The sequence below is a fragment of the Vicia villosa genome, unplaced genomic scaffold, assembly GCF_029867415.1.
Source record: "Vicia villosa cultivar HV-30 ecotype Madison, WI unplaced genomic scaffold, Vvil1.0 ctg.001340F_1_1, whole genome shotgun sequence".
Classification (NCBI taxonomy): domain Eukaryota; kingdom Viridiplantae; phylum Streptophyta; class Magnoliopsida; order Fabales; family Fabaceae; genus Vicia; species Vicia villosa.
The window spans coordinates 340011-355737 of record NW_026705581.1 but is presented as its reverse complement, the minus strand read 5'-3'; positions in this window follow the sequence as shown (position 1 = coordinate 355737).

The window sequence follows — 15727 nt, the reverse complement described above, 5'->3', positions numbered from 1 at the left end:
GATAATGTTGACCTTAAACTGAGGGTTAAGCTTTATTTTAAACTCTTAATGAAGATCATAACCAAGGAAAAGTATCTCATGGAAAATGATACAACATGAACTTCACCTCTGTGAATTTCGAGACGGTGCAATCTTAAAGTGAGAGTTAGATTTTCTCTCATTAAAAATTCATGAAAATGGATAACATATGGCCATAAATAAGTGCTAAGCGAAATATGTAGAGGAAGAACCTTTAAAGAGTATGTTTTAGGTAACGTCGGTCTAATAAGATGGATTAATGGTTTAAAAGTATTGCTATCTATAATATCCTGATTAAAATTTGCATTATCCAGACTAAGGTTAAGTTTAAAATCAAAAGATACCTAACTGTATTAACACTCTTTATATCTCATTTTCTGGAATTAGTTTTGTCATTATTAGAACAAGTGGAGGATTGTAGGAAATTATGAACAATAATTGCCATGGGTGTTGTTCTAATATGAAAAAAATGGGCAATTGAGTTAATGGCAATAAATGCATTGCAAATAATCCCTCGTAGAAAGTGGAGCAAAGTTTAAAGGCATTGATAAAGACCTTGGAACATTAAACTCACCAAAGGAGCCAAACGGGATAAGGTGCCACATGGACATATGTGGTGGTCCCAAGTATTATACCACTTGTCACATCCAAACAACCCCTCGCCGTTGTTGCCAGTTCGGGACCGGGTCCGTCGGCGTGGGCATTGAGGCTTTAGTGGCATCCTATAGGAGAAACTTGACCACTTAGGCACGACGCATCGAAGCAATCGAGCTATTCGTGTTGTTAATGAAGGAGCGCTCCGGCGGCCAGCCTTTGGCCAATATGCTGCGAATTAATTTTAATTATTGCTCCAAGATTTTGGTCCTTGCCTACTGTTTGAATTTCAAATTCAAAATACACAACACTTCCTTGTGTGGTCCATCGCATTATTATAGGTGAACCATTGCAACATATGCTGAAAAAGTGTTGTTTCATTAAGATTTGCATCAAGAGTTGCTATATATACATGATTCTGAATTTGAAATCATTCACTCAAAATTATACATCCTCTTCCACATTCTAGACACACTTCCTTGAATTCGAGTTCTTCACCAGTCTTGTGCAAACTTGATTATAACGCTGAATTATCCTGGGTATTCTTGCTTTCCAACTCTAAGACAAGTAAGAGAGTGATTGAAATACTTTTAAGGAAAGTGACTCCATTCACGATTCAACCCTGGATCCATTTGATCTTATCGAAATATCTAATAGTTAGAAGTTTGTTAAAGTAGTGGAGAATTTGTTAGAGACTATGCTATTGTATAGGAGTCCCACCATATTTAACTATGCATAATTACCTTACTTAAGTAATCTAGTACATCTTATTTCAGACAATGAGATATACTCCTAGGTGTCAGCTGTAACATCCAGATTTTTTTATTTTCATTTAATAGTGACTTTATTATTAGTATAATTATTTAATTATTATTTGGTGTGATAATTATTTAATTTGGTGTTTTGTGCTAATTGGATTAATTAGACTATTAGTAGTATAATGAGTAATACTAGCTATTGGGTCTAAAACTTAGAATGAATGTAAATAGATGGTAAGTGTTACTAAGATCATTAACTTAAAATAAAGATAGTATGGTTTTAGGTTATTTTTCATAATACTATCATTAAGTAAGAAGAAAGCTTAAGAGAAGAGAAAGAGAAGGAATTGGGGGAAATCTTGAAGAAGAGGGAGTTTTGATTTAAGGTAAGGGAGAGAATCTTCATTATCTTGAATATATATATGTATACAATGAGTAGTTGTATTCTAGGTAATCATCTCTCTATTTCATAAGTTTCATATGTTAGGGTTTGATAAATATTTATGGGATTTGTGAGATTAATCATTTTTAATGATGTTTAAATGTTAACCCATGAATAGAAACATGCTTAGGATCCCTATATGTGTGTTAGAATGTTGTTTGGATGAGTTTTTGTTGATTAAAAATGATTTTCAGAATCCTGTCAAAAACGGGTTTTTTCCCCAAAAACCACACAGTCGCGCGGTAGGAATTCTTAGTCGTGCCGCGCGAAACTCTCTGACTTGACTCGCACCACGGGGGAGATAGGATGCACCGTGCCAGTCTATTATGAAATTTGGAAATTTTGATTCTTTCACTGGAGATCATGTATGCTTATAGTTTTAGATGGATTTCCATTAATTTTAATAATTTATTCAGTGATGTTTGGATAGGTTTTGAATCGAAAATGAATCGATACATGATACATGTGTTTTGGTATATGTATGATGTTAATTTGTGAATGGAGTGAATAACATGAATTGACTTGTTTGCTTTATGTTATAAATGATCATTAAATGCTAAGTGTATGCTTGTTTAATGATTAATGAGTATTGTGCAACATTTTGACGAATAATTCGAGTTGTGCGAATTATGTGATATGCTTGGATAATTAAGGTTGTGTGATAATCTTAATTGCATATGTTTTGTAATGTTTTACATGCATACATGTGGAGATTGTACTCCGGTTAGCTTTGATCCTTGTGTGGAAATAGAGGCAGTTTTGTTCCTTTGTGGATTCGGAAGCGGTGAATATTTTGAGGGCTTTGGTCTTGTTCGGATCAGAAGCGCGGCTCTGGTTTTAATCGGGAGCGGTGAGCTTGATACTCACTGGTACTACATACATGAGTAACATTACTTGCATTTCGAGTCGCATTATATGTTATGTGATTAATTGAATGAATGTGTTTTACTTGTGTGGTATTGGTATTTGTATCATGTGCAATAATTATAGAACTTGTTCAAATTATGAAGAGTAGTGAATGATAATGCTATTGTATGCTATATTCATTGGTTATATATTATGTATTCATTATGATGTGAATTCTCACCCTTCTGTTTGAATGATGTTCATGGTGACATCACGTAGGTTCCGACGAGTAGCGTGCTTGCACGAGGATTTATCCGAGGAGCTTATCGGTTATTTCATTTTGCTTTAGATAGTGAGTCAAATGCTCTGATCATGTAACACTGGGGGGTTTTGGAACTCATGTTTTTAGATGATTGGATATTTATTATCTTTATTTGTTTTGACATGATATTTTGGATATGTTATGTTGAAGGCTATGTTGCCTAGTTATTGGATTTCATATTGCATATGTTGATTATGTTATTTTGAATTGGTAGATGAATATAATATGGGATATATTCATTGAAATTAATTAAGGATTATTATTCCGCTTACTTTATGCATAATTAATGAAACATGAAGTTTTCAAATTGTGTTATAAATTGATCAGGTGCATGTTTGTATGTTTTATTTTGGGTTTTCATCGCTATGGAAACAACATGTGACGCCATTTTGATTGTGCATTGTATTTTACTCTATGAATATTTATAATATTTGGGGTTTAGAAAAGGGGTGTTACATCAGTGAGGTGAATCCTCAAACGTCAGCTGAGGGAAATTTCCAAATGTTAGTTGACGTATAAAACATGTGTTGTATTAAATGCGGTCACTGATGATATTTTCTTCAGGCCCCAATATTGAGTTAATTCCTCTTGTGTGTCAATGACCTGGGGAATATTTTTTAACTGTTCGAATGCTTAGTGGTAGGTTGTTGATTAATCATACGGTTGGACTTCTCGTTCGTATAAAATGATTTTATCTTTTCCCCTAGGGCGGCAAGGATTCCTTCATAAGGATTAAACATATGTGATTTCTTCTATGAATGACAATTACTTGAGGATCTAGTTGCAGATCTATGTGCTTGGGAGTATGAAGTTTGGAGCAACCTTTTGATTTGGTTTTCATTTGACAAGTGATGGTGCTTGAAGGTTGTTAAATTGATGGTTCTTGAGAAGTGATCAAGTGATGGTGTTTGATAAGTTGGTTCAAGTGATGGTGTTTAATCATCAAGATTTCATTTAATATTTTCAAGTAGTTGTTGAACAAGTGACCTCAAGCACAAGAGGGGGGATGAATTGTGGTTTTAGAAAAGTATGGATATTTTTCCCTTTCTCGATTAAGATAATGTTAGTAATGTTTTGAGTAATAAAGCATAGTGGAAGTAAAGTAAATAAATTATAGGGTTAAATATGTTTTTGGTCCTTACAAAATTACCAAATTTGACTTTTAGCCTTATAAAAAAATGTCATGTTTTAGTCCCTACAAAATCATTTATGCATGTAGTTTTAGTCCATGTAAAAGGACTAAAACGTCACGCAAACATAATTTATAAGGACGAAAACATGACTTTTTTAATAGGGACTAAGAGTCAAATTTGAGATATTTATAGGGATCAAAACATATTTAAACTTAAATTATATTGCAGAAAATTAAAGAGGACCATGATAGAAAGATTGCTCCAAAGAGTTATCCAAGTTTGGCCAAATGTTGGCTTAGTCCTGTTCCTAAGAGTTCTTCTTGAGAATTTTCACTATAGACTTGTGAGCTTTTATTCATTATGCCCACGAACCTTAATACAATGTGACATTTTGAATTTTGAACAACCTTGTTCTCAACCTATAGATGACTTTTGTAACACTGCGTATTAAATTTAAATTGTTTTTAATTAAAATAATTATATGATGTGGTGTTTTTGGCGTATTTTGTGAATGTAAGGATATGTCGTTGTGCCGTAGCGGGAGGGGAGTACCTTACAATCTTTAAATAGTTAAGGTTTGGGGTGTATGGCTAATTTCATAGTAGCAATGGTGCATTAAGATTATATTATATTATTATTATAATAATTATTATTATTATTATCAATAATTATGATTATGATGGTAAATATAATTTTATAATTTAATAATAATTCAATTAGAAAAGGCAAAGTTGAAATATGGAATTAGTAGTCCAATGGGTTAAGTGGTCATAAGAGGAAAATTAGAAGGGAAAACATGATATTCTGTGAATGAAAGAAGAGAAGAAGAGAAGCAGAGAACGAGAAAGAGAGAAGAGGAAACGATCGTATTCGGAACAAGAACATAACTCGAGGTAGAGGTTTAGAATATTTAACTTAAGGTAAGAGTGGGGTTCTGACTCTCTAATAGGTGGTATAATGATGGATATGTTAGCGATAAGGATTGCTATGGTTATATGTTCTCGGTTTCATAATCTTTGATTGTTGTCTGAATGAATGAAATTGATGAATTGTTGTTACGTTGGTGGATAATTTGATGAAATCGAGGACAGAAAATGATTAGGAATATTGTGTAATACGTAAGAATAATTTATGAAATTAAAAGACTTGATTTTGGTTGCAAATTGGCGAAGTTGGTGATATACGATGGTTGAATATTTTGTATAACGTGTGGGAATAATTTGTGAAAAGTAAGAACCTATTTTTATACCATTTTTTGGGAGTTTTGGGGTTGAGAAAGATTGGGTTCGTAACTTGAAAATAGTAGAAAATGCTTTTGGGAAATGGAAGGAAGTGAAGAAATCGATATTCAGTATTAGAGTAATCGATTTCCTGAAGCTAACAACATTTTTTCCAAAACTTGTAAAATTCATAACTTTTGACTCTAGTGTCCTTTTGACGCTCCGTTTTAAGTTGTGGAAAGCTTATACAATGTACTTTCTTGTAAAAATGGTTTCAAGTTCATGGAACTAAATTTAATTGATATTTAATTAATTTTTTTGTTTTCAATGTATGATGTCGGTGTTTGTATCTTCGTGAAACTTTGAAAACTTGTAACTTTTGACTCGGGTGTCCGTTTGACGCACCATTTAGACCTCTGTAAATCTAAAACTATTTTCTACAACATGAAAATAGTTTTGATGGCAGTAGATGATTATTTTGGTTGGAGGCTTAAGTCTTGTGTGTTAGTGTTGTATGAAGTATGATGCATATTATTGTGATTAAACATGATGGTGTTGTATATGTGTTAAGTTCCAAAATGTAGTTATTTTGTGTTTGTAAATAGTGGCACTTATCGATACTTTTTGTTAATACCGTTTGAATAACTACCCGTTTTTGTGTATATTTGTACCGTTTGTGTTTTGTTACATTTTCGTGTAAATATATACCATTTGATAGTTTTGTTGTCTTTTTGTAGGTATTTATGCGTGTTCGAAACTTTGAGGAATAAAGTGTCGAAGACACGGCGGCAAGCACGCGATTTTACCAATTCATCGACGGACAAGACTCAAAATAAGGATGATAAAAATCCTCAATTTGGTTGCAATTTATTCATTATTAGATAGAGCATGAAATAAGCTTTCCAATGCTTCGAACCGGGCGCAAATCGGAGTTACGGTTCTCAAGATATGGCCAAAATAAGATTTCATTTTTCTGTTGAGTGGGCTAAGCGGGCTTGACCGCGCTAAGCGCGGTCTGGGAGCATTTTTGACAAGTTTGGCAGAAAGTTTGGCGCTTAGCGCGGGTTTTTGGCGCTAAGCGCGGTTTGGCGGTTTAAGACCAATAAAAAACAGCCCGCTTAGCGCGGTGGGCGCGCTTAGTGCGGTCTGCGACTTCAGTTTTTGTATATATGTTGTAAAAACACATTTTTTAGGTTTTTTATCATCTCTTCTTGACAAGTTGAGCTCTGATCCATTTTTGGTAGTTTAGAGCTTAAGCAAACACCATTGGATGCTACACCATGTGGATTGATCATGGATCTGTCTCGATTCCATTGTACCGATGAGATCTTTCCGGTTCATCTTCTCTCTTCCCTTTGTTTCATTCCAATGGTGGGTGTTGTATGTATATTTCTACTCTTATTGTATGTATATTTTTGGATCTTAGGATCGTTTATATATTTGCATTACAAATCATCATTGTTGTTGTTCTTGATCTTTTTGCTTAAATGCTCTGAATTTGTGGTGTTGCAGACATGGACACCATAGATCTTGATTAGGAATGATAATTGTTAGTTTCTGGGTTGCAGACATAGATTTAGGACTAACAATCGTAATGGGTATCGAGCCTAATGCCTCCGTGTTGTTTGTGTCGGTGGAGAAATCGCTGATGTGAATAGTGTGGTTGAGCTTTCGTCGGTGTTGCAGACATGGACACCGATGTGGCGTCTCGATTGATGCCCGGTGATGTTGATGCGTATTGCGAGTGTCGAGCGATAGATCTCCATATTTAAGTATTAGACGGGTAGAACGAAATACAATTCCATAACTCTTTCTCTTAGACTATTGAGATTGTTTATCTGCTTTTATTTACTTTTCCCGCATTTACTTTCCGCACCCAAATCATGAAACTTAGAACGCGAGATAGTCGAACGGCACTTTTTCTCAACCAATCTCTGTGGACACGATAATTCCCGGATAAATATTTCCAAATTTTTGTTGCTTGCCGCTTTACCGTTTCAACAAAATGGCGCCGTTGCCGGGGATTGGTTTTGAGATTAATCGCATTGCGATGGTTGTGTTTTAAGTTTCGTAAATATGTCCATATCGTATATTTTGTGCATATTCCCATACTTGTGTGTTTTTGTATATTTATACATGTTTATGTTTTCATACTTGTACATGTTTGTGTGTTTGATTTTGTTCCTCTTTACTTTTGCTATTTAGCAAGGTGAAGTTGGCTAAATAAATTGAACTCGGATAGTTCGTAAATTCTAAATATTCACTTTTCAATTTGTTTAGCCAAATAAGGATTTTGTAAATATTGTGTTTTATGTATATTATGTTTTTACACATACTTGTATATACTTTTGCTTTTGATTCGTTTGTTAAGTGTTTGGGCAGGACGTTTTCTTTAGGTGGCGTTTGAGGCGAAAGTATTGGCGTACCGCGAGGAAGTTTCTTACCATTCACGAAACAATAAAAGGCGTCGAGCTAACGACGTAAAACGAGCGCTTGTTGGGAGGCATCCCAACGGTTTTATTTTTCTGTTTTTCTGTAAATGAGTAGTGTAGGTGTTAAGTGGAGGCACACTGGAATTTCTGTTTTGTTGCACTGGTTTTTGTCTTTCTGGTGTAGCGCGCTTAGCGCGCTAGATCGCGCTTAGCGCGGTCTGTAGCTTTTGGCCAATGAATTCTTTTTAATGATTCATTTGCCTCACTTTTTTCCCACTTACACCAAGGCTTTATGGTATTGTATTTTATAGTTATAATTTTAATTCTTTTGTTGTTGTTTAGACTCAAATTTTGGCCCGATTACTTGGAGTTGCATTTGGTAATTCTCCAATTTTGATTGATTCAACATGCCAATTGTGCGGTAATGATTGTTCGAATTTGTACATAGCAAGGTACTCGTTTATCGCTTTCTATAGCATAGCATGTTTATGAGACTTTTCATTTGTACAATTTTCATATTATTCATTCTTTTTGCATAACTTGCTCATGACTTGAATCACATTAGTTTCCCCTTTTTACCATAAATGTGAGGTGGCTTTCCATTGTATACATAAGCGAGTGACCGACAATTCTTGTTTTAACTGGATATTATTATGTTTAATCTATCGTTTGTGTTGATTTTGTGAATGCAGGAAAGTGATCAAGGCACTTGTTTGATTTTGAGCACAACTACCATAGCTAAATATCAATTCACCTTGTGAGTGTGTGAGCATTAGTAACCCCCTTTGAGCCTTTTTGTCAATATCCATATTGTTTTTGCCTAATGCTTGTCTATTAGCGTTTGGTTTTCAATTGTGTTTGGATGCTGATTCTTTGTTTCTTGAACCCTCAACTATGATTTATAGTTTGAATTTTTACCTTGCCTTAGAAAGTAGGGAGTATTCAATGTATATTGTGGTTGGATTCAAGTTGGGGAGAGGATGTCTGCCTCTTTATGATGTGGTTGGTATATGGTTGTGAAAATAAAAGAGAAAGAAAAAATTGTGAAAAAGAAAGAAAAGAAAAAAATTGGAAAAAGAAAAGAACAAAAAGAGTTCGGAATAAGATTTGTGTTAATAAGTATTGTGTTTGGTGTGAAACATGTGAGGAAGAAGAAGTTTGATTGAAATTCCTTTGTTTGAAACTTTGTGGAAGTAATTACTCCCTTAGGTTTAGGCAAGTTTTTGTTTTGATTAGCTTTAGGAATTATCACTTGTTTGTTAACCGAACCACATTACAACCTTTAAAGCCCTTGTGATTCGTTTCGTTGCGTTTTCGATACTATTTTTGGATGAACGCATAATTTTGTCTATTGTTTGCAACTTTGTCGGGTGTGTATCAAAGTCCTCACCTTTCGGTGTTTTTTATTTACCGATGAGTTTTTGCTAGGCGTGATTCGTGATTGAGCTTGTTTTGTTTTAGAATTTTTTGTATGATTTTTGTACTTAGGATTCGTTTCATTTTCATGTTGTCGTTATAGGATAGTGGTAAGTATTTACTTTGTTCGTACGTTTTTGTTTGAACCGTACAATTGTTTCGTTTTTCTAAACTGTGTTGATTATTGATTCTTTGGATTTTTACTTTTGATTATTTGAGTGTTTGGCCTTGTTTGAGGACAAACAAATTCAAGTTGGGGAGAGTTGTTAAGTTCCAAAATGTAGTTATTTTGTGTTTGTAAATAGTGGCACTTATCGATACTTTTTGTTAATACCGTTTGAATAATTCCCCGTTTTTGTGTATATTTGTACCGTTTGTGTTTTGTTACATTTTCGTGTAAATATATACCATTTGTTAGTTTTGTTGTCTTTTTGTAGGTATTTATGCGTGTTCGAAGCTTTGAGGAATAAAGTGTCGAAGACACGGCGGCGAGCACACGATTTTACCAATTCATCGACGGACAAGGCTCAAAATAAGGATGATAAAAATCATCAATTTGGTTGCAATTTATTCATTATTAGATAGAGCATGAAATAAGCTTGCCAATGCTTCGAACCGAGCGCAAATCGGAGTTACGATTCTCAAGATATGGCCAAAATATGATTTCATTTTTCTGTTGAGCGGGCTAAGCGGGCTTGACCGCGCTAAGCGCGGCCTGGGAGCATTTTTGAAAAGTTTGGCAGAAAGTTTGGCGCTTAGCGCAGGTTTTTGGCGCTAAGCGCGGTCTGGCAGTTTAAGACCAATAAAAAACAGCCCGCTTAGCGCGGTGGGCGCGCTTAGCGCGGTCTGCGACTTTAGTTTTTGTATATATGTTGTAAAAACACATTTTTTAGGTTTTTTATCATCTCTTCTTGATAAGTTGAGCTCTGATCCATTTTTGGTAGTTTAGAGCTTAAGGAAACACCATTGGATGCTACACCATGTGGATTGATCATGGATCTGTCTCGATTCCATTGTACCGATGAGATCTTTACGGTTCATCTTCTCTCTTCCCTTTGTTTCATTCCAATGGTGGGTGTTGTATGTGTTGTGAAAAACGATGTCAAGAACAAAGTATAATACAAGGGAAGAATATAGGACAAGGAAGAAGAGGAACACAAAATTGGTTTTAACTGCTATTCTTTTACTTTCTCTTAAAACAAGATTACAAGTTTACAAGAATAACAAATAACCTCTCTCACCCTAAATTAGGATTTGCAGCTTAGCAATGATGAGAGACTAGTATGCTATTTATAATAAAACCTAACATACTAACTAACGGGCTTTTTCCACAAGGCCCATTACACAAGCCAACTTAACAAACAAGCTAACTTAACAAATTAGGGTTTAAACACTAAAACCTAATTTAACATGCTAACGACCCTAGCATCTTCGACACAAGCATGTGAACAACCTTCGACTTAATGCTTAATCCTGTCGAACCAAGAAGCTACCCTTCGACCATACTAGAGTTCGCTCCAATATCTCACAGTATGTATATTTCTACTCTTATTGTATGTATATTTTTGGATCTTAGGATCGTTTATATATTTGCGTTACAAATCATCATTGTTGTTGTTCTTGATCTTTTTGCTTAAATGCTCTGGATTTGTGGTGTTGCAGACATGGACACCATAGATCTTGATTAGGAATGATAACTGTTAGTTTCTGGGTTGCAGACATGGATTTAGGACTAACAATCATAACGGGTATCGAGTCTAATGCCTCCGTGTTATTTGTGTCGGTGGAGAAATCGCTGATGTGAATAGTGTGGTTGAGCTTTCATCGGTGTTGCAGACATGGACACTGATGTGGCGTCTCGATTGATGCCCGGTGATGTTGATGCGTATTGTGAGTGTCGAGCGATAGATCTCCAGATTTAAGTATTAGACGGGTAGAACGAAATACAATTCCATAACTCTTTCTCTTAGACTATTGAGATTGTTTATCTACTTTTATTTACTTTTCCCGCATTTACTTTCCGCACCCAAATCATGAAACTTAGAACGCGAGATAGTCGAACGACAGTTTTTCTCAACCAATCTCTGTGGACACGATAATTCCCGGATAAATATTTCCAAATTTTTGTTGCTTGCCGCTTTACCGCTTCAACAATATGCACGATGTATGAATGAATTGCATAATATATTGCATGATGATGATGTTGTTGTTGGTTTGGAATAACGTAACATTGAGGACTTATTACATATAGTTGCATGATTATGTTGTTGCATGCGGGTGTTACATACATTCATTGTTGAGGGCTTGTACCCTGTTGTTGGCCTGGATTGGCGTTATATTGAGGGCTTATGCCCTGTTGCTGTCTTATAATTGGCATTATGGAGAGGGCTTATGCTCTATTGGTACTACATGCATTGAGTTGGTGTTGGTCTCATTGCATAACATTGATTAATTGATATGATTATTGAGTTGTATAGTTGGGGTATATATTTATATGATAATCTGATAGTATACATTGATGACTATGGTGCTTGTATACTAATGATACACTTGAATTGTTTTTGAATGTGTACGAATGTGAGATGTAGAATATGTGCCTATGCATGATTATATCTGTTGCATACTTATTATTATATAATTTATAATATTATTGTGATATCTCACCCTTCTGTTGGAATGATACTTCATACGACATCGCGCAGATAAACAGGAATACTTCGAAGTCAAAGTGAATTGAAGATGGAGTCTTCCATACTTTTATTAGAGTCGGTGTCTGCTATGATATATAACACTAGGGGAATAGAACATTGTGTTTTTAGTTATGTTATATGGGATTATGTATAATCTCTTAAAATGTTATAACTATGACTATTGTGAAAAGTCGAATTGTTTCCGCTGTTTAAATGAGAAGTTGTAGTTTGATACTTGTATGGTTGTTATAATTATAATTTTTGTAATTTTGAAAAAGTATGTTTTACATGTCAATTACATGAGCAGATTTTTGTTGATACCGTAATATCCTAAATACTTGTATTTTTTTTACTCTGATAATTATAACATGCGCGGGGAATATTCAGGGTGTTACAACTTTCACCCAATACCTAAGTTTTTCACCAGTTAAGCTTCACAAATCAACAACAAAGATCTGTGGTTGATCTCAAGAAAATAAAACTTAATTTCTTAAATCGATTTCCCAATACTAGAAATCGATTTTCTCACTTCCAAAGGGAAATTTTCGCAGTTTTTGAATTGGAAATCGATTTTTCAAAGAGGAGTAATCGATTTCCACTGCCCAAAAGCAGTTTTTCTGCTCTTTTAAACACGAAAATCACTTTTGTTCACCTATCCAAACAACCCTAAACATCACTCAATGTTTATTTTAGTTTCTCAACGTTAGTATTCATTCACTTACACTATCACAACATGTTAAATCATTGCACATCATCAAATTATCAAATTAGTCACAACACATCAACAATGTTCAATCACTCAAACAAAATCTTAAGAACACAAGAATACACAACTATGAAAAACCTAATCACTACCATTTTCCATCATTATGTAATCTCTAATAGAGTTAGAACCCCACCCTTACCTTAAATTGATGGTTCTCGACTCTTACGGTGAATTCTGTTTCCCTAACTCCGTATACGCTCTTCTCCTTTTCTCTCTTTTCCGTTCTCTATTTTTACGTTCTATCTCGTTCTTCTCCTCCTCTGATTAAAATAATTATCTTAATTTTAAAAATTATAATTATCACTATAATTTTAATTTTAATTATTTTTGATAATATAAAATATCATATCACATAATTTTTAAAAATAATATTATTTTTTAAATCTTTGTTAAGGTTGAACCACTAGTTTGATTTATTTCTCAAGCTTTATTTTGTGCATACAATAAGCTGGGCTTATCCCTTTTAAATTTGAAACCATTCATCCAAGTTGCTCTTTATTCTCTCTCAAGCCTCTCATGAGTTTTTCTTCTTCCATCCTGATAACATAAAAATGTATCATAATTTACGACTCGACTCGCATGCTATTTAGTTTCGTTTTACTATTTTATCGCCCTTTTATGTTATGTTTCAGTTTCAAGTACTTATCGAATAAGGAAGGCTGGTGCAAGACAGCCGAAGAAAGAGCAAGAAATGGAAGAAAGTGCAGGAAACTATGGTTTCTATTGTGGGGCGGTCGCCACAGCCTCATGGCGGACGCCATGAGCCTAAAATGCCACATCAACTAGTCACTTAGCCATGGAGATTTCCATTCACCAGATGAGATAGAAAAAAGTTGAAATTAAGGCTGGTTGATTCTTCTTCACTTCCCTAGTTTTTCTCAACCTAATTTTACACGTTCCACGGGACTTCTAGAAGACCAGAGCACTATATAAGTGCAGTTTTACACAGTTGCAAGGATCCAAGTTAGTGCGCTGAAGCTCTGACGATAATCTTTTGCATTGAGGGTTTATCACACCATTAGTCTTAGAATTTTGTAACCATTCCTCTTGGATCGTAATCTTGCCACCATAATTGTACTGCTTTATTTTCCAGCTGTCTGTACTCGGAATCTTCAATTTCAATTCAAGTATTTTTACGGTTTTTTATATAATTGCATTTAATAATTTATTGTATGCTTCGTATGATTAATATGTAACCTCTAATCACCATGTTTATAGTGTTTATGCATAAAGTCATTTTTGGCTAAATCCGTACGAGAATGATATGTGAGGGTCGTCATTTAGACGAGACTCAATAATTGAAACAGTGTAATTTCTCTTAAATTTGTTTTCTAGTTTTAGCTTTCAAGCTTAATTAAAACGGTTTAACACAAGAGTGAGAACCATTTAAGGTTTAGTCCAGTTAGACCGAGAGGGTGAGGAATGAACCAGATAGTGAAAGCTAGACATTGATCCTAAATATAGCAAGAGTGCTTTAGGTATCAATTAGGATTTAATAACTTTCCAAAATACGCTTCTAATTTAAATGGTCGAGCGAGCGCAACATCTCATGGTTAGGAGTGTGGCTTTAATCAATAAGACCGAGAGGGTGAGATTGAGTCTTTAAACTTATTATTTTCTATGGAATTTTTTATCATCAAACTAACGCCAAATCATTATTGAGACCCCGAAGAGCGACATAATCCATATTCCGGCCTCTATTTCCTCATTAATTCATTAATATCTATTTCAGTTTCATTATCGTTTAATCCTAGTAATCATTAGCCTTACCCTTACACAGTAACAATAGATAACAATAGTTGATAATTAGTCTCTGTTGTTCGATAATCTTTAAAACTACGTGAGATTATACACTTGCAGTTAGTTAATCCGATAAACCATTAAGTCGCGATCACATCCTAGATAAGGAGCTAATAATTATAGTAGATTGCATCTATTGGTCTTCTAAGATAATATACTTTAGGTATTGGGAAGCTCTTTCAACTCAAGAACATTATAATTTTTAGTTTCCGCCATTTATGAAGTCTTCTGCCTAATCTCGGTCAAATCTTCAACTTTTTTCTGTATCTTTATTATTTAAGAAGCTTTTAATTAATGACCACACACACCCTTCTATTTTTTCATATTTTTCTCTATAAGTTGTATCAATGGAATTCACAATAACTATCTCAATAGACAACAATGGTAGCTCATTTTTTTGATATTTTCTTAACCATTTATCCAACTGCATCAACTCGATTATATTGAGAATTTTATTTATTATGTCACATGGATTCAAACACATTAAAATTACCTGTTGTCCACAATCCATCTTCATTATCATAGAAAAGGAATCAAGTTGATCTTATCCCCTATATCAAAAATTGAATGCCCTATCTTTAACTTACCAATGATACAAGGAATAGTGAATCGACCTAGATCTTTGAGCTTTGGTGGAAGAATCCTTTTGATTATTATATTGAATTATTTTGTTAAAGCTATATTCTCATAATAATTCGACTTCCTCTTTGTCGTTAGTAACACCTTCATGAATTGTTCATAAACTGAAATTTTCTCTAAGGGTCCAAAAAACGAATATTAACTTGAAGTTTTGTGAATAGTTCAATGAAGTTCTTGAACTTCCCATCTTCCAACTCCATCTTTATATTTTTATTTAAGATGGGATAAGGTGGCTTGACATAATAAAGAAGTTTGAGATTTGGCTCATCGAGAATTTGCTTATTCGTTCTCCTCAAAGGTGAATTTCTATCAATGAATTTGCATATTTTGTCTCCTCCCACACTAGCTTCCTCATATTTCTCACTTTTTTCTCCCTTTATTTCCCCCTTTTTATACTTCTCCTTTATCTAATACTTTCCATTTGAGACACACTAATTCTTATAATGATATTTTATTCTCACTCCCAGGGCTTGATATGGTAGGAACACCTCGATTTCTCAACCAAATGGCTTTGCAACTCTCATTATTTGGATTATCCAATTTTTTATATGATTCTCCATATGCTACCATTTCTATTTATTTAAATAGCGGCCTAATTTGTGTTTCCAGATTCTTGATGGATGCCTCATGGTTCTTACTTATTGTATCAAA